We start from the raw sequence: 21,379 nt of genomic DNA on the forward strand, positions 1-21,379 counted from the left end.
GCAATGTGCCTGTTTTGCACTGCACATCTTCTCAAAACAAAGTTGGAGGTATGAAACTCATGAAAGTCATGCTCAACGTTGAGCTGAGATCTGCATTTCGTTTTCAGAGAAGCAACAGCCTGTCTTGTGTGTGTGTGATGGTGCTGGCTCTGTTGTGTGTGAAGGTGCTGGCTCTTTTGTGGGCCGCGTCACAAATTTATCCATGTTGCTCACGGCTACCTGTTACCTTGTTGTCCCACTACAAATATTGGCCCGCTGCGATTATCATCCCGATGTCAATCATTGTTTTCGTTACATTTTCCTCCTGGTCTCCTAATGCTCATTAATCATCTTAGCCATTAATTATTACTTTGTTTGTGTGTGGGTGTTTTGTTTAGGGTTAATTATTTTTATTTACAACAATTTAAAACATTTACAGTAAAATGAAAAATTCATAAAATACATACATGAAATTGAAAATTTCCTCCCGTTTGTCGCAACCCACCTGTCATGTCTCCATTCCCCACCAGTGGGTCGCGCCCCACTCTTTGAGAAGCACTCCACTCATGTTAACTTTCATATTTCTCGTTCCATAGGTTTGAAAGCCTTGCTCTTAGTCTCTCCCTTTCTGGAAACTGTAAAAATTGAAAATCAGTTCTGCTAGTTACAGTATATTGTCCACTTGGTACTCAGAGTTTCTATCAGAGTTCTCTGAGTTCCTTTCAGAATTATTACTTACAGATAAAATCATTGTAGTGGGGAAGATGCTGTCAGTGACAGCCTTAGTTCTGCATTCAAGTCATTACTGTGGTGGCAATTTTCTATTTCCAAGGTGAGAGAATGAACGTGGTAAAGCTTGAAAGATTTAATATGAACAAATATTAAACAAAACACAACACAGATTACAACATAAAACAGTTACAAGAGAGCAACAAGTCAGAGTCGTATCTAACTAGTCGGCTGAGAAGTGAAAGAGTTCTTTCTCCCAGGTAGGTTGGAAAAGTCTGACAGTTACCCTGTGACATAAGTGCAGCTTTATACATTTAACCTCTGGGGAGATCAAAGAGCCTTGGTAGTCCTTTGTCCATCTTTTCCAAGGGGTCAGATGAGCCTTCCCATCCTGTGGTTATATTTATGACCTGGCTATCTCCACAGGATCTTACCAAGTGAGGCCTTCAAAAGACCAGGTTAATCAGTTGAAGGAATCAGTCTGGAGCCAGATATGCGTTAAGAAAACAGGGCATTAGGGGTCTCACAGTTCAGATTACTGGACCCAATTTGCTTTTCTCAGTGTGTGAATGAACCTGCTCAACCTTTCAATCATACTGTTGATCTGGCGTTAACATATGCTATTGAAATTGACAGTTTAATAATATTTCCCCACAACCCTCTTCTCTCCGAAGACTTGATAACGTTTGAGTTTACAATAAATAGCTGCAAAGCATCTGGGATGTCAAATTTAAGGAGAATATTCACACATCATTTGCTAAACTGCCATGTATGAAGTCATTAGAGGACTTCTCCCCTACACAGGTTGATGACCTTCTGAATAGCACTATGGCCTCACTGTGTTCAAATCTTGATTCTGTGGCTCCTCTGAAAAAGAAAGTAATGAAATAGAGGAGGCTGGTGCCTTGGTATGGCCCTCAAATTAGTGCCTTAAAGCAAACATGAAAATTGGAAAAGAGGTAGCTGTCCAGTAATGCAGCTGAATTCTTCTTAGCCTGGAAAGAAAGCTTAAAAACATAAAAAAAAAAAAAAACTCTTCACATTGCTAGAAGCTCCTACTATTCAGCGTTGATAGAAGAAAATCCCAGGTTTCTCTTCAGTACTGTAGCCAGGCTGACAGAGTCATGGCTCAATGGAACCATTTCCTTTAGCTCATAGCAGCGATGATTTTATGGGCTTTTTCACAAGTAAAATTGTAACAATCGGAGCCAAAATTCAACACTTTTATCTACAATTTGCAGTAGTGCAGGATCAAATGCAGCAGCTCCTCATTCAACTGTAACATCTGCTTTGTGTTTGGAATGCTTTTCACCTTTAAATCTCTCTGAGCTAGTTTTTATATTTTCATCATCGAAACCATCAACTTGTCTTTCAGAAGCAATACCTACCAGGCTCTTTACAGATGGTTTTCCACTAACTAACTAAAACATACATTCTGGAGTTCATCTCTCAGTCCTGTGCCCCAGCCTGTTGAGATTACTGTTATTAAAGTTCTCCTCAAAAGACCAAATCTGGATCCAGATGTTTTGGCATATCTTACTTCTGAACTCCGAAAAAATTGAAGTCATTGTACTTGGGCCTAAGCACCTTAGAGAAGTATTATCTGATCATGCAACCATTCTGGGTGGCATGACTTTGGCCTCCAGTTCCACTGTCAGGAGTGTTGAAGTCATTTTCGACCAGGACATGTCCTTTTGTTTCTCACATTGAACAAGTCTCCAGGACAGCCTTCCCTCACCTACGCAATGTTTCAAAGATCAGAAACATCCTGTCTGAAGAGGACCCATAAAAAGCAGTTCATGCATTTGTTACTGCTAAACTAAAGGACTGTGATTCATTACCATCATGATGTCCCAACAATTCTCTGAAAAACCTTCAGTTGAATCAGAGTGCTGCTGCACAAATATTAACAGGCTACCAGTAACATTTAGAATAGAATTTAAAAAACATACAGAGCTCTTAATGACAAAGCTCCATCATATCTTCCCTATTGTTCCAGGAAGTCACGTCGCTCTCTGGATGGAGGGTTACCTCTGGTTCCTAGAATCTCTAAGAGTAAATCAGAAGGGAGATCTTTCAGCTGTCAGAATCCTCTTCTATCAGCCTGGGGGGGCAGACTCTGTTGCAGCTTTCAAGATCAGGCAGAAAACCCTCCTTTATGACAAAGTCTGCAGTTAAAAATGTAAGATGTAATTACTCTTTTCTTTTAGTTGTGCTGCTATAGGCCTAGACTGCTCGGGGTCGCACTGAGCACCTGTCTGTCTGTCTCTCTGAGGTTCTCTCTCTCTCTCCCCAATGCATGTACATTACAACCTTACATGTCTCTAACTTGGTTTCTTCCCTTAGTATATATTTTGCCCCTCCTGTCCCCGAGCTCCATGTTCCCACTCAGTACCTGCTGCTGCTGGAGTTACCTTTAGTTATCATTACACACAGCAACTCACTTCTTCTTCTCCCCTACTGCTAATTTACTAGTGCACATTTAGAACTACCAAATCACTGTATGTTTTGTTTGTATTTTCCATACATCTTCTCTCCTCCTGTTCTTGTTCTTTCTCCATCCTCTACTGAGTCAGCCCTCCCTGAGCCCTGTTCTGAGGTTTCTGCCTCTTAAAGGAAGTTTTTCCTTTCCCCTGTCACCAAGTGCTTGCTCTTGGAGGGATCTGTGGGGTCTCTTTAACAACAACAACTAACATAAAGAGTTTGGTCCAGACCTGTTCTATGATTAAGGTGCCTTGACGTAACTTTGTTATGATTCGGCACTATATAAATAAATTTGATGTGAAAAAATAAGGCTATTCTATCATGACCTTGTTTTATATGAAATATGCAGATACTGATTTTTTCATATATATAATTCATCCCAGCAGTTCAAGAAATATATATTTTTTTGTATTTTCACAGATTTTTCTAAAGAAATTATACAGGGAGTCTGATCATAGACTCTATTGATAGAAGAAGCTTCAATGATGGCACTTAATTTTGAAACTTAGAATGGGCTACATCATCTCCATCTTGCTAATGATTGAACCCTAGTTTGAACTCTAGGCTAATAAGAAAATTAGCAAGGAAGAGGGGTGTACAAGCTGTATAACTGTCATGGTGGACATTAACGATTTATCGTACCAGACTGTAAACAAGTTTCTGTTTACTGCTGTAAAGTTGGGCATTTTAACATGGCATAATTTGGGGACTGATAAACCTTTGGGACCAACCTAAGTAACCATTCACAGTACTGGTGCATTCATGTTCTCTTCCTTTATGGTGATGATTTATAAGTTTTTACAGTGTGGGTCTGCTGTTTCCAAAGTGTTCCAAAGTGTTGGAACATTGTGTTCCACAACACAAATGTAGCAGTAGATAAGAAGAGTTTCACAATTATTTTCACTAATAAGAAATTACATATAATATTAATATATATAATATATATATATGGCAGTACGGGAGCATAGTGGTTAGCTTTGTTGCCCCACAATAAGAAGGTCGCAGGTTCGGATACCAGACCTGGGGCCTTTCTGTATAGAGTTTGCATGTTCTCTGCCTGTGTGGGTTTCCTCCCACCATCCAAAGACATCATGTTAGGATTAACTGGTGACTCTAAATTGTCTGTAAGTTCTGAGTGTAAGTGTGAGTAGTTGTTGGTCTCTGTCTGTCTGTGTGTTGGCCCTGTGATGGACTGCTGACCTGTCCAGGGTGACCCCACCGTCACCCAGAGTGAGCCGGGATTGGCTCCAGCACCCCTGTGACCCATAAACATTATATGTATATATATTATATATAATATGTATACATATAAAATACCAACTTGCCTCAGTGCTACATTTTATTACATTGCATTGCATACACAATAAATTATTACACTACACAGCTATTTCGCACCACCTTAACCCTCACCTTTGCATCTTGAATAAATAAAGCTACTTGGAAAAATAGATGTGCAGGTTTGTTTGGCATTGGTGGGGGTCAGATGACAGATTTCAAACTAACCACAAAGGAGAAGCTGATCAAATAATATGTTGAAAACACTCCACACTGTGGTACAAAGTTGGCCTGTCGTGGCTAGAGTGGGTGGGAGGACAGTTTTTCTGAGCAATGAAAAATTATGATTGACATTTCAGGGCAGCTCACCATTAGTTTAAACTTCTAACTTCTCACTCATATGATTCCTCATGCATCTTACTCTGCAGTCAGCTCTCAACAAATGAGTCAGGCAGTGTACTCCAGTCTGGTTTACATGAGCTGACTGTTATCAGCTGTTTCATTCATTTTTCATCAATCAGATGTTCATTCACAGTTACCAGCTGACTAGTTACAGCCAATCATATCCATGCAGATGTCAGATATGAGAACTATAACCGGTAACTCTATTCCTCTAATCAGGTTTATGCATTTTTTCCCTCTTCTGGCTCTGTGACTGATTTGGCCACAGTTTTTATGCCAGATGGCCTTCCTGTCAAAACCTTACCCAGTTATCAGGCTTGGGACCGGCACAAGCCTACCACTGGTTTCCCTTGTGGTGGGGGATTGAACTGTGCTTGCCTCTGCATACAAAGTATACACTACCACTGAGCTACATCCCTGGGCAATCAGGTTTATATACTGTGGAGTGTTAATGCTATTCTTATGTGATATTTTCTCCAGAATATGAGACTATAGTTGGCAGCCAGTTAGTTTAGCTTAACACAAAGACTGGATGTGCTGCAGCTGACAACGGTAAAGACTCGAGCCCTGACAGCTAACATTACTGTGTGAGCTGGTGCAATGCTCCCTCCGGCGCACCGGTTCTCATAATATCCTTTACGGTTTCAAATCAAATTTTTAAAATCTTCTCGTGTTTGAGATTAGAGAGAAGACTTGCTGTTCAGTTTTTCCTCATGCATGGGATGCAGCCTGATTTCGATATACCAACTAATTTTGTAAATGTCTGAGCCAGGCCTAACTGACTGTTGGCTTGTGTCTGATTGACCGGAATAAGTGTGGTATCAATATTTTCATCTAACTCTCAAGCAGAAACCTAATAAGCACTTTTCCCAAAATGTTTAACTATTCCTTTAAGAAGGTGATCTGAGCCCTTACAACAGAATACTACAATATAAATATTTGCCATAAACAATCAGTTCTTTGAGGTTAATGTTTTTGACTCACTAACTGCTACTAGTGTTGCTGCACGGTTAGCGTTTTCGCCTCACAGCAACAAGATTGTGGGTTTGATTCCTGGGCCCATGTGGAGTCTCTCCATGCCTGTGTTGGTTTCCTCCAGGTACTCCGGTGTCCATCTCTCTACGACTCAATGTGCTGGCCCTGCAATAGATAGGAGGTATCCCACCCTTGTCCTGGGCGTTGGCTGGGATTGGCTCCAGCATCCCCCATGACTCTCATGGACCCTAATGAACTCAAATAATGCATGTGTAAAGTCAAAAGTGAATTCTGATGATATTGTATGTTGAACCCACATGTCTTTGGCAGCAAGCATATTAGACTGCTCAATTACTCAGTGTGAATCCCTTAGGTCTGAGAGAAACAATAATACCCAGTCATTCTTTAGTTTAAGCAGCATGTCTGGATATAATCCCATCTCTCTAGTGTTTTCTCTTTTTTTTATCACCAGCTCTGCATCAGTTTCCCTGACACTAATGTTCAGGTAATAAGTATTAGCAAATGGAATGTCTTTCAGCAATGAAATCTCTTTTATCATTTCTTTTCATATCAACACAGAGCTCTGTGTACAGTAGCACTCAATCCCAGTAATACAGTTTCAGTCACATTGTGATTATGCAAAGGATTCCCCAGAAGCATAGCCGAGTGTAGGTTGCTGTACAGTAGCTTGAATGTGAACTTGGTGTGCTTTCACTGCCGGCTTTGTTACACCTCAAAGCATTAATGTGATAGTATGAGTACGATAAGTATGATTTTTTTTTTTACATTTGAGTTCTTTGAAAATAATGCTATTTGTAGGCGTTTAACGAACACAATCCAAAGAATGCCAAAAATTAGTGAAGCACAGTGAGGACTCCGTCAGCGCTCATTTTGGAGCCTGACCGCGTATTTGTTTACTGGAACAGAGAACAAGATTCAGCTAGCTCTCGGGTTCAACATGCTTTTTTTGCAATCAAAAGCATGAATTCATGGGCCATTGCCTGTACTAAGGCACTAATATAGTCTTTTGTAGGAAATGTGTATCACCCGTTGAGGAGGGGCTGTGGTTTCGACCTGGCCCTCCCTAGTTGACCAGCCTCCTCGCTCGGACCAATCACCCTAGAAGACAGTTGGATTCTGACTCCTCCCTCATAACTATCCTTGAACGGTGCTGTGCAACTGCTCTCGGCTGATTTTGTTCAACAGGAGCGTGGACATTGAGTGACTGAAAAATAACACTGTGTGCGATCCCTGATAATCATTATCTATCATGCAAGGTTGCTGATGAATAAGAGTGTATGAGAGTGTAAGCTGTGTGCATTCTTTTTATGTGACTCGGCTTCCATCTTTCTGTCAACTCATCGAACCTCAGAGCTGCTGCTTTAATCCCTCTGTGCCTTAGTCTCACGCAACTCTATAATGTGTGCAATTACATTCATGTAGTATACATGAGTGAGTATATGAGCTATCTTAGGGCTTTTTCACATCTACGCTATTAAAGTAAAAAAATAACACCCTAACCTCAGAGCCAGATGGTTCTGGGCTTGAACCCCAGGCCTGGGCTCTCTCCATGTTGGGTTTGCATGTTCTCCCCCAGCATTCAAAAGACAGGGAGGTTTAGGTTATTTGTTGATGCTAAATTGCCAATAAGCCTGAGTGCAAGTGTGAATGTTTGTACATCTATGTTTGTCGCTCTGCAATAGATCAGGGGTGGACAGTAACGAAATAAATTTACTTCAGTATTGTACTTAAGTACAGTTTTTGAGTATCTGTACTTTACTTGAGTATTATTTTGGGGGATACTTTTACTTTCACTTCACTACATTTGAACAACAAATATTGTACTTTTTTACTCCACTACATTTCTGTTGACGCTCTTGTTACTCGCTACTTTTGCTCTAGTCTAACATTACTCCTTCATTGTTTTTAATTGTAATTGTTTTTGTAACACGCACAACTTTGTGTGTGTTCCAGTTAAGAATATGTCCACGATGTATAATCCTCATCCTACCTGGATTATTTCTCCATAACGATCGGCTCATTCTTCATCATACATCGTGGCCGTATTATTACCTGGAACACACATTAGCTTGTATCCAGAGTTTGGATGTCTTCTGTGGACATCACTGACAACACGGTCCAACTCCCCATCACTCACAGCAGAATACAGGTCTGTCTTTCTGCACACACACACAAAAACATTAATGAGTAACATCCCGGTCCTTGTGTGTGTTGTTGTGTCTGAAGCGGGGGAGTACTTTTAAATTTGCGGCCGATATCTTTGTCGGAAAGTGCGGAAATAACACCAACAACTTAAATACCCTCCGTGTCTCTCTCTCTCTGTGACCTGACTGCAGCTGCAGCCCTCTCCTCTCTGTCTCTTCCTTTCTGATGGAGCCAAACTCACCTGTTTCTGTCAAAGATAACGTTTTGTGTCGGGCTTTAATACAAGCTAAGCTAATGGACGTTAGCATTAAAGCTGGACAGTTAGCTTGCGTTACAAGCTAACTGCACTGTTTCTTACCTTGCTCTACGTTTCCCGTCCCAGCTTCACTGTTACCACCTTTTTTAAAAATATTTGTTGTGTATTAATCCTTTATTTTCTTCTCTCATTTCCTTTCTGATCACCGGACTGATGCTGACTGGACATTTTCCTACCGAACTTCAGACAACAGAAAACACCCTGGCATAGCAACAGTAACCAAGGCGGGCGGGGCTTAGTGAAGGATCGGTTGCCAAACTATTTGTTGTTTGGGTGGGGTTGACAATTAGGAAGAAAACAAATACAAAGCTCATGCATCTAAAAAATTACCTAATATTTACACAAATTATTTTGTGCTTATTTTGAGAAATGTAAAAAAATTATTCCATACCCTGGGCTGGGACAACAGACCCGTTTTCCCCCCCTATCGGTGGGCCTGGCCCGCCCACTGACTTTGATGGATGAGTGTTTGACGGATAAAATAAATTAATGAAGCACTGCAACAGGACCATGAAATAATTAATGAAATTGTGAAATAATTATATATTCTTTATACATTTAATGAACTGGTATATTACATTTTGTCCCCTTTTCCTCCATCAATAATTAATTTTAGTGGGTGATTTGTTCTGTTTTTTCCTGGTCCATATTCTCTGGTCCAGTCCGGTCCGGTCTAGTCTGGTCTGGTCTGGTCCGGTTTGGTCCTTGGGGGGATGCCGTACCTTGTTGTAGCCCAGTCCATTACTCATAACCAATGAACCAGTTAACTTAGACATGTTCAATTGCCCACACCGGGAACCGAACCGTGCCAGCCTGATTGCAGGGTGACAGCCATGCTGCTCAATTTTAAATGGCAGAAAAAAACATTGGTAGATTTTTGTGTTTTTCATTTACATCCTGAAATGGGAAACAGAAATATTATATATTTTTTTTATTTATTCTTTATTGTAAATATGATAGACATCTACTTTATTTATCCTGAGGGAAATTCACTAACATGCATCACTCACACCACAGATAAACAATAAGACATAGAAACATGCTGCCTCAGCTTTACACTGCAATGTGCTTTACTTACAACATGACAGACACACAGCTTGTTTTTGTAGAGATTAGATGATGAAAGGTTTACAAACACAAAACAGGCTCAGCAATGGGGAACTATATAGAAATGTATGTTGATACTTGGAGCACAGCTGGTTAATATCCACACAGCTCCACTTTAGGGGATCCGACTCCGGGTCTTCTGTCCTGAGTCTCTCCTTCACTTGTCCAATGGCGGCTGCGCAGTGTGACCTGAGCATTCCCCTTTAAGCAGGTGGCCTTGTGGGTAATGTGTGACGTAGTCAGCAGGTAGCCGTGTTGTGTTGTCTCCGGTGAACGGTGTGAGAAGTACCGGCAGCTGTAGCCGCTGTAAGCTCTATAGTCAGTGTGATGAAACTCATAAAAGTCCTGTGTTGTGATGTTGAAAATAGCTGAATAAATCCGGTCCATGTGTCCAACTACTCCGCCTCTCCTCTTAGCCCGGACTACTAGTTACCATGGTTACCAGCGGCAACGGGTCAAGCTAAGCTGAAACGAGACTTAGCTTTATAGCTAGCTACACTAGCATTAGCTGAGCTAGCTAAAGTGCGGAGCCGGACTCTAACTCACTAATTCTCACCTCCATTTTTGCCGTCATCCTGAATCTACGACAAGACGTGCGATCATAAAAGGAGGCAGAGGAGGAACGAGACATGGAGCACACAGGACAGTCTGTTAATCAGTGTGAATAGTAGAGACAGAAACACGAAGTAACACGCAGCACAACCAGCAGAGACCAGACCCCCGCAGACATCCACGGACTGGACCCCCAGGACCCCCGGAGGAGTTTGAGACTGTGTTTACTGGTCCATATTAAATATATTTTGTACAGATGAGAATCTGGACCAAACCACAGAGACCGGACCTCTCTAGAGACCGGTTCTTGTAGGGCCTCTTTAACTGAAGGTATTTTTCAGCTATAAACATGTCTGTAGCAGAATCACATTGGTGTATCTTATGCAGTGTATTGTAGCTTTCCTTTCCTGTATTTCCTGAGGTATTTTTTATACTTTTACCTCAGTAATTTTTCAAGCAAATACTTTTACTTGTATTGGAGTAATATTTGACAGAGTATCTCTACTTTTACTCAAGTAGTGAAGTTGTGTACTCTGTCCACCTCTGCTGTTAACCCCCTCCCTCACCCAAAGCCACCTGGCGTCGTCTCCAGCACCTCCTGACTGATAAACAGTATCATTAATGGAAACTACATTCATTCATCGTCTCTGAACCAGCTGTAGTAAGACCATAACAACATCCTCAGTGGGGCTGCATCACAAAACAGGTTGTTGACTCTGGAGTAGATTTTTCTGTAAGAACAGAAAACACAAGAGTGATTATGACTGAACAAATATTTATTTGATTTTGTTGATGCTGAGCTTTCACTGGGATGTAACTAGTAAATTTAACAAATTCTCTTTTTTTTCCTTTTTGCAGAAATGATTTGACTTCATGATGAAGAGAGTCCAATGTTTTGGATCAATAGATGAACTAGACAATTGTGTGTGCAGTGCTGCTAATGAATGAGTCGCACTGTGAGATTCTGCTTAAGCCTGTTTCAGATGTGTAATCCATAACCATTCTCTTGAAACACATAATGATGTTGTTCAGTGTGGTGGTGAATCAGTTTAGTATGTTTATGGTTGTCATTCAACAGGACAGCTCCCAGCAGTAAAATAATGTGCCAGTGGTTCAATGTGAAAATCATAGAGAGAGAGAAAGAGGGCGAGAGAGCCCAGTAGGCAGTGCAGCCCACCGTCCTGTTGTTTCCCCTCACATCTGCCTCTTAAACTGCATTCGGTTCAGTCCCTGCGCTCGATCCACCCACTCCTGCTCTGTGTTTGTATCTTTATCATTGTTTAAACAGAGGCAACGAGCAGTAGACTGGTTTTACATGAACAATAAGGTTATAACAACAAAAGTAAAAGAAGATACAAGGCTAGCCTAAAGGCTCAGAGGAAAAAAGTTCAAATCCAGGAAAATCTTCACGTAGTCTGGCAGCATCAAGTCTGTAGACAACAGACAGGGGAAGCAAAATGAATCCAGGTCCACATTTTCAGTTTCCTCAGAAATTCTGATATGCAAATGAAAGTTCTTAGAGTCTGTGAGATTAGCTCAGATCTCCTAACATTTTATTTCAGAGAGGAAAAGTACTATAACTGAAATATATCTGGTGGTGTCTGGTCTTTACTGCTGTAATGTCTAGTCTGAATTCTAATGTCGCTCTCTCTGCATCTGCTTACTTGTGCTGCTAACAAGAACCACAGTTTGATGTGCTGATTGTTCTATTTCATGTTTTGCTCTATACATCACCGTCATTAATTCTCACCTCACCCGTTCTGCAAATGGTATAAAGTGGGACAGAGGTTAGATGTCATAATGTCTCCAGGTGGGTTTTAGTGGGACAGTGAAAGTCAAAAGTCCAGGCTGGATTTTTATTTTCATTTCATGTCTGGGCTATTGTTGTCTGTATGTACCTAATGGCAACCCTCCATGATGTCACCATTTTATTTTATGATTTTTTTTTAATCCTTGTTTAATGGTTGATTGGATAATTTAACCATTGCCATCTTGATTGTCTTGTAGTCAGATGGGACTCTATTTGTAGGAGAAGGTGAGCCTGAGGAGGAATGGATATGAGGTGCTCTGTATCTTATTGCCTTTTGAATGACAATCACACAATAGCCAAGCTCTCATACATACCCTGCTTTATGGTCTCTAAATGGAATCATCATTTCAAAAAAATTGCATGGTGTTATATCAAAGCAGACTTTAAACCAAATACCAAGGCCATTTTCCCATCGATTTCAAAGCACTATGACTTGAGTGGATGGAAGAATGAAGTGGGTCCCCCAGAGGGTCATTATATTGAATGCAGCTTATTAAGCTTTACATAGCGTATGTGTAACTGGTACCTGACCATGAGCTGCAAATGGAACTGAGCTAATAGCTAAATGTGGCTTGAATCCGACCTCATTTTGAATTTGCTGGCCTTTTTTCTGTTAAAGTTTACTTTCTCAGAAGGAAGAAAGAGAAAAGGAAAGAAAGCAATGGCTTTCTGTCATCTTAAGAGTGTGCTTTACATTAATGTTAATGTATCTTAATTTAGACATGAGGGCATTTCACGGGATGAACCGCTATGTTTGCAGGCTATTTAACACCTGGTGCATGAAGAGGGAAAGACAGAGAGCGCAGCAGCGAGTTAAAAATGTTCTGATTAGCAGGGAGGCCTATGTTTTGTCCTTTTTTTGTTTTTTTGCTCACGTGCTGCATCTCTAATGGATTGTAAAACTTTGCCGTTGAAGCCCTAATTAATTAATGACCACCATGAGTGTGAGAGATGCTCGCCACAACTTCTCACAGCAAATTTGCTAATAAATTTCCACATGAATTTCATTATTTAATGTGTTAGAAGGAAAGCTCTGCTGTCAGTTTTATCATGCCCAACAGTGCACAAGCGCATTAAGTAAATGACAGACCATTAAGTTGGGATTCTCATTTAGTTAGTAATTTGTTCACATGGTGTATGCAAAGCGCTCTGCTGGATATTTAGAATACGTGTTAGTACAAAGGTTTTCTTTAACAGCTATCTTATCTGAGATGAGAAGTATCTGTAGTGTTCCATTGTTCTTTCACCAGCTTTATTTTTCTTTTCACATAAAAGATGATAGAGATAATTTAATAGGTGGTCTAAGACACATTTCTTTCCTCAAACTCCTGCAGCCTTATTTCAGTGTGATGGCATTCAGATCTGGCTCATGTCCTGTTGCAGGTGTTCTATGTGACTCGTCTTTACGTAGCAGTCACCAGGAATCTTATACAGAAATTAGGCTGATGCAGTAAATGGCCATCAGATTAACAATAATTCATGGTGTGTGGTTCTTAAAGGGGCTTTAGTTAAATCTTGAACTGATTGTTACATCGGTATGATGTGCCAGGAAGAGCATAAGCCGTGCATCAGTGTTTGAAAAACTCTTTCTTTTTTCTTTTTTTCTTTTTTTTATTCAATTTTTTCCCGTAACGCTCACACAAAAGTCTGACATCCCTGAGGGTGAAGTGCTCCTCACGGCTCAAAAACTACAGGGGCAGGAAGGGCACAAGTATAAATCTACTCACAGTTACACTCTGTATACTGCAGTTCAGGAAGAATAACTCATGATGTTTGCTGAAATTAGCATTCATTTCCATGACTGAAATACTTATTCCTTCATGCACCTGGTGGGAGGGAAGGCAATGGAGCATCACATTTGCCTCCATGTGTCTCCATAAAGCTTTACATGCGTCCTGCTTTGCTGCATTAGTATGGAGGGAGCGTCAAGGGGAGAAAGAGATGGGTCAGCATTACTTAACACACCCATTTAAATGCACATTCTGTCTCAGCCTCTCAGGAATATACACATAAGACACAGTGACACATGCACACATACACATTAATACATTGCCTCACAAAACCACATACAGCGTTTTGTCTTGTCTGCCATAACTTTTAGAAATAATCCTTTGACGATGGGGTGTGAGTATTCATGTGTGTGTGTGTGTGTGTCTGTGAATAACTGTGGGAGTGTTTACATGTGCATATGGACGCACAAATGTAAGTCCACCGGTGTGTTTTCGCATATTGTGAATCCTCTGTCAGCACATCGTGTCAGGGGCTGGCTAGGACTTTCAGAAATGCAGGCACAAGCATATCTTATTTGGATTATGTGTAAAACACTGATAGAGGCCGTCTGCTTGCATCAATCAGGGGAGAGGAAGAGGCAGAGGGAGCCAGAAAAACGGGGGCGGGGAGGGGCCGAGAGAGAGGCAGAGTGCACGTGAAGGGATGCGTGAGCCTGTGGGGTGGGGCGGGAAAAGGAGCTGGATGTGTAGGGTAGAGCTGGAAAAGTATCAATGAGTACAGAACCATCTAAATATGCAGGCAAACGCATAGATTGGTGAAGTGATGGGAGTTTAAGATTCAAAGAGAGAGCTCAGGGAAAAGAGGAGGGGAGATTAACAAAGGTGAGGTGGTGCATAAGAAATGGATACACAGAGTGGTGGATTTATCAGAGAAACACAGGGGATGAAAGCGGGAAGAGGGAGACATGGAGCAAAGAGAAAGAGAGATGGAGGAGGAAGATGGGGGGGGGGGGGGGAAGAAGGGAAGGGGAACTGGGAGGGTTTGATTGATGGGCTGTAGACAGGGCCTGCCGTTCTCTAGAGCAGAACTACTCCAGCACTGGACACCCGCCAGACACTGCAGCCCTAGAGAGCCCTGTATCCCTGTATATATATGTGTGTGTGTGTGTGTGTGTGTGTGTGTGTGTGTGTGCTGGAGGATGCATTTCTGCACGTATATCAATGAGCTGCAATGTGATAACGCAGACACTTACAGTGAGGACACCAGAAGCAGGTGTGGATGACAGCTTCTGAATACTCAAACATGCACCTTTTTCAAATGTTCATGTGTGTATGCAGCTGTGTACGTGTGTTCATATTTGCAGGTGTGTCTTCCTGTATGTAGTTGTACACTGTGCAACAGACAGGACGGGTCAACCTCTTACTTAATCTCAGAGACTATTTTTCCGACAAGCGGCCAGAAATTCAATTTTTTGGCACTTCGGTTCAGGAAGCAGATTGCCTTGATGAGTTCCAGGCAGGCAAAGCAAAAATCAAATAAATCAATGTTTGGAAATAAAAATTAAACTAAGGCAATGCTGGTCTTATATCAGATTTTAAATCACAGCGCAGTTTGGACACTTAATTAAGGGAACTGTAAAGTAATTATGATTGTGACAAGCTGAATATAAACAGAATATATAAACACGATTAAATGAACCAGCACAGAAAACGACATCAGAGTGTGCTTCATTTTTTAAATTAAACTAGCTGCAAGTTTGCCGTTAACTGTCTGTCGAATATTTCCATGGAACCACAGGTGAACTTCTGTGCAGCCTGAAGCCTGTAAAGCCTCACTGCTGGCCTCTTTCTTAACATTTGTGCTGCCTGGAGTTGCACATGCAAAATGATTACATCTCGTCACAGAGAAGAGGTAATTATTGGCCATGATTTCCCCCTCTGTGAAGTGTTTCCGTTTTGATTTGTAACCATTTATTTTGTGCTTCTGTTGCTGTTTTACTTCCTGCCTGCCTCACTCGCCCCACCTTGAATTCTTTGAATCTGTGTTTTTTATAATACCTTACCAGTACTAAGTAGTGCACATTTGCATATTTATTAGTTTTTCTTTCCTCACTGACTTGTGCTCCTGCTTCAAACCTCCATAATTTACTAAGCCACGCTTAAGATTTAATTAAGTTCCATTCAGTCCACCAGAAGGAGACAACAAAAAAGACATTCACAAATCCCTCAAAAATGCCGAAATAGGGAGACTCTCCCTTAAAACCTAACTCAGGTCATTTCAGCATCTGGTTATTACCAGGGATGGACAGTAACAAAGTAAATTTACTTGAAATTTACACACAACAGGTAAACAATAAGACATACAGAAACATGCTGCCTCACCTACCAGCAATGGGGAACTATGGGAAAACCGTTTGCCTAACTGTCAGTGAGGCAAGACGAAGGTCATGGGTTCGGTTCCCGGCCCGAACATGTCTAGGTTGTTCCGTAAGTGAGTGATAGACTGGGCTACAGCACAGAAAAGCAGACCCACCAGAGACCAGACCCCCAGAGACAGGACCCTTCCAGGGAATAGAGACTAGACTGGACTCCCCCGACTGTCCACTCTGTCCACTTCTGGTTATTGCAATCTTTCGTTGCTGCCATATGAGACTCCGACACGTATCTAAGGGTAAAAAAAAAAAAAAAAAAAAAGATGTGGTCGTTCGTGATTTTTTATTGTTGTTGTTTTTTTGTTTTTTTGTTTTTTTTTGTATGTGTTACAGATTTCAAAGACACACAAACAGCCTAGGTTAAGCTGTGTTGTGCTAGTTAGTAAATATATTTTTTTCCATATGACAACAAAAAGTCATGTCTCTTTTCATGCCCCTCTCTGTCTCAGTCCTGCACACACACAATCTCTCTTAAAGTGACTCTACTTTAAATTGCCCACTTTCTTGCATATACTCATCTCACGTCAGATCTTCAGTACAAGCCTGCAGCCATTAAAACATGTCACCTCTTTGTATTTACCTGTTGAGGTGCAGAAATCAGACGCTGTTGTAAAATGCGTAGTAAATTTGACTGAAGGATAATGTTTAATCAAAGAACAACCAGTAAATAAAATGCATGGAGTGCTTTGATTAACATGAAGATATAACCAAAGTAATGTTTTCTCTTTTAATGTGCTCTCTTCCTTGAGGAAAAAAAAACACCTCTTGTTAACATAAAGGAAAGGCCTAATGCGAATTTCAAGGCGTCTGTATTTTGATCAAAATAAAGGCTGTTAATGTGTAGCAATAGGAAATGAGTGAGGGGCAAAAAAAAGGAAAGGTGCCCTTTCATGGCTAAATTAAAATTTTAAGCACTGCTAAATATGTTTCTGTGGCCACCCGTTGAGCAGGCATTTCTGTAATTATGTTCTGACCCATCATGAACTATACTTCAACCCTAGCTTTTATTCCATCTTCTTTCATTTCTCTATCAACCCCGACACCCCGCGCTCCTCTCTCCCAACGTCTACCTTCATCTCCTTCTTCCTGTCTCTCGCTTTCCTTCCTGGCAGAGGTCACTCTTGAAAACAGCTTCATTTTTATTCATTTGCTTACTTGTGTGAAGAGCTCCATGAATCTACTTCCTGAAAGCTGCAGCTTCTGCGTTATAGTAATTACTCATGCAAACATAGAAGACAACATCTCTTACAACCGTTGTTGGTAGAACTGTGGTAATGAGCCGTTTTCTTTTTCTTTTTTTTTTTTCGGAGTAGGGAAGGAGATCTTCTGCAAAGTCAACAGAACTGAATACGTAACACCCCTCCAAAAAAGGAAAATAAGTTCAGTATGGCTGTGCAGCATAACACATCAGTACTGAGTTTACTCTATGAGCAGGCAATTTGCTTAAACAGACTTTTATGGCTGGGGTAAGAGGTTAACTCTCATCATTCATGCCTAGGCATATACTGTGGCATTTATTGCTACAAATTAGGTTTAAAAAAAAAAAAAGAAAAAAAGGAGAGATATATTTAAAAGCTATAATCTATGCTTGGAGGTGAATGGACATTGTCAGCAACCATTATAGCATTATGGAGCAAAGGAAACAGGCATTGTATAAATGATTCTGATGCACATAGGCCACAAATGAACTCTTTACTATCTCATAATTTTTTTTTCTTCAAAGCTGCGACTGGCTGTTTTCCATTGTCGCATTAGCTGTTGACAACCTTATTTTGATTGAGCATAAAATGATGGGAAACAGGGAAAGCATTCCTCAAATATTGTTAAATAGCTTGTGTCATCCCACAAAATGTACAAACCCCAAAGAGACACTGAGGATTATCAAGCATTTGTAACTGGGACCAGTTCAAACACCTAAAAAACTTCAGTATCTCCTCTGCAGCTTTTAATCGTATCACATTACTTTCATAAGCAGTTATCCTTCTTTTTAAAACTTCAAAGTTTCAAGTCACAGAAGTTGTAATTTAAAGTTTAGATAAGGCAGAAAAAAAAGCCATTTTGATTATTGCACCTCCGTTGATGAGGATCCTGTGATATAATCATAAGCTCCTGAACAGCTACTACTTATATCTTGAGGTGATACTGCAGTTTCTACAGCCAAGAAAGGACCTGGGTCTGAATATAACATACAACATTTCGAAACTAAGCCATCAACTAATCAAACTGAGCTCTTCTTCAGGCACTTCTGTGGTCACAGCGGTTATTCAAAGTGTCATAAATTTTCAACCATCAAAATGTATCAAGAAATCATTTCAGCACAAGAGAGGAAATGTGTCACTTCATCTTGGTGGCTATAAAAGGGAACCACACCTCTGACACTGACAACTCTTCTTCCTTTTCTTAAATCTTCTCAATCTGTCGCAAACACCTCTCTGCACTGGCGCGAGGTGAATGTGAAAACTTTAAAGATGTAAATGCCGAGCCTGCATACCACCGAGAGTGACAGGTTATCGTGTATCGAGTTATCATTCTGTCAAGCTGAGGGGGCTTTCAGTGACCTTCTGTGTTTTAAAACGACAACTTCAGTTTTATGTGCTTTTGTTCCAAGATGAAAGGATGGATGGATGGATGATGGAAGGTTGGAGAGAGAGACATGAAGTGGTAGAGGGCTTGTGGCAATATTTATGGTGTCATGAAAGGTAATTAAATAGCACGGCGTTACTTTTACTAGCCTGGTCCAATGATGTCACAACCACTCAATAAAAGATATGGTGTTAAAGGTTAAGTCCCCATAATTCACCCGAAAGCAGCAGTAAGACAAAAAAGTGTCTGTTCTTCTTTATCTACTGTCCTTTTACAAGATTTCTGACACTGAAAAGATTTTCAAATCCTAACTAAAAAAAAAAAAGAAAGCTCTTTAGAGCATGGAAACCAGTACTGGCATCCAAGATCTAACTGGGCTCAGGTTATCATGCTAGCTTAAATGAAATACAACCAACTAATCAACGTATATATTTCCAACATATTTTATTCTTTTGTCAATATGAAGGCCTCACGTGGAGGAGCGAAGGCAAAATCAAGAAAAAACAGAAAGAAAAATCAAAAAATGGTGACAGGAAACCAGAAAGCCAAGAACGTGATTAAAGAAAAACAACAATCAAAAAATTAAAAATGCAAGAGAGAAAGCTTTCAGAGTGAAGAAAAAAAAAGAAAAATAAGGAAAAGACAAATAATGGAGAAGCCCACTGGGAACCAGGTCTAAAACCCACCCAGCCCAACCTGCAGATTTACTGAAGGAACGCTTCTACAGGCTTCTCTGCGTCTTGCTTTACAGAGCAAATAAAAAGGAAGACATAATTAAGACTACCAAAGGTATAAATCTTGTATGTGAATGGCCCATTGCACACATCGACCGTGCAAGTAATTTACATGGCCCTTTGAGAATTTGCCTCAGTGTCTTTTTTTTTTTTTTTTACTGATATCCACAATGGTAGTGTTGAGAGAGATTAAAAAGCAGGAACAAATGTAGAAATTATGTTTTAAAAAAGACCGGAGAGAAGACAGTTTGTGTGTTTTTGCATAGACTTTGATTTCAATTATTTTGTTGCAAAGTTGCATCAGATGTAAGCACAGATTATCAGTTTCCATTTGTAAGACTACACATGACACTTAAGTGTTTTAGCTCTTTAGCGTATTTGTGAAATCACATTTTCAGTATTCAGGGATTTTAAAATGAGACTGTGCAGCTGCAGTCAGTGTGTCTGTCACTTTTTTCTTTCTTCCTCACTTGTTTTCGTTTGTGGCTTCTGGAAAATACAATAAAAATACAAATTGTGCTAAGAGTCATGTAAATAGATCTAATATACAAATTCTCTGCAGTCTGTAGGTGTTTTTTATCCTCCTGGTTTGAATCACATTTTCAATCTGTGCAGGAAACAACTTGACAGAAAATGCGAAAATAAAATAAAGCCATGATTCCCTGAAGTTGCCACTGTACTTGTTCACCACATAATTGATCATTTTCATAGCAACCCTTTTTTCCATGCATGATTTTTTTCCTCTTGTAGCTTGTTGAAGTCGTAGAGGTTTTTCCTAAAGTCTCACAGCGAAATGTGGCATGTGAGCATAAGAGAAAGATGCTGCCTCTTAAAAAAGCTACCCATCACGGCTCCAAGAAAAAGGACCCATGTAGAAGCAGATCTAAACGGAAAGGAGAAAAAAATAATACAAAAATCCAAGCAGGGAATAAAGCACAAAGTGTTGAGCCGAGAACATAAAAAAAGCCCACAACAAAACAAAAACAAACAAACAAACAAAAAAAACAAAAAAACGAAAAGAGACACAGACTTGGTCCAAAACACTATCAGGATTAAGGCAGACAAACAAAAGAAGACAGAATCTGGCACAGGGCAGTGAAAACACACTGCTGTGTGTATATACGCATGTACATTATATACACTAATGAGCCATAACATTATGACCAGGTGAAGTGATTAACATTGTCAGTTTTACTCACAAATATTTTTTACTTAAAGTTTGTGCATCGAAACTGAAGAAATAGTCAGGTATAAAGATGTGAGTAACTTGGACAAAGACCAAACTGTGATGTCTGGACAACTTGGTCAGAGCATCTCCCCCACCGCACCTCTGTGGGACCCTCCCAGCCTCCGATGGTCACCGCCGACCAAAAGTGGTCCAGGGCAAGAAAAATCAGTGAACCAGTGACAGGGTCATGGGCGGCGGGGAGTGAAGTCTGGTCCCAGCGTCCCTCCAAAGGAAGAGTTGCCATCGTTCAAACTGCAGAAAAAGCTTCATGCTGATTCTAAGGAAGGAGTCATCAGTTTGTTGTTTATGGGGCTGTGTAGCTGCTCGTCAGGGTGTCCATGCTGACCCCTGCCCACCACCAAAACTGCCGATGCCGGACACATGAGCATCACAGCTGGACCACTTTGGCATTGTTTGTGTCTTACCGGGGAGGGAGACATGGCACTGGGATATACTATGAGAATATGACAAGCTGGTAGAGACGGTCTGATGCTTTGGACAATTTTCTGCTTTGAAGCCCTGAGTCCCGCCATTCAGGTGGATGTTTTGTTCAGGTCAGCTGAAGTTTGTGGTGATAGCAGAATCAATGACTGTAAGGGGATGAATACACTGGGTTGTCTGTGTCAGATTATTTATCTTCTCATCATTCTTTCATTAGTTCCTCTAAAAACCTGAAATGTGATGAAGCCTTTCTTGGCTGTGTTATGAACGACATGATAATTGTTTTCATTCGTTTCATTTTAAGCTCCTCCTCTTTTTAACAAAGATAGAGCATATTTCACTGTGTTGGCATTTTTAAAAGTCATGTCTCATGTTTCGACTCTGTTAATGAGGCTCCTGTCCTGAAGGACTGTCAGCAGACATGTATTTATCTGTG

Source organism: Echeneis naucrates, chromosome 1 (assembly GCF_900963305.1).
Source record: "Echeneis naucrates chromosome 1, fEcheNa1.1, whole genome shotgun sequence".
NCBI classification, from domain to species: domain Eukaryota; kingdom Metazoa; phylum Chordata; class Actinopteri; order Carangiformes; family Echeneidae; genus Echeneis; species Echeneis naucrates.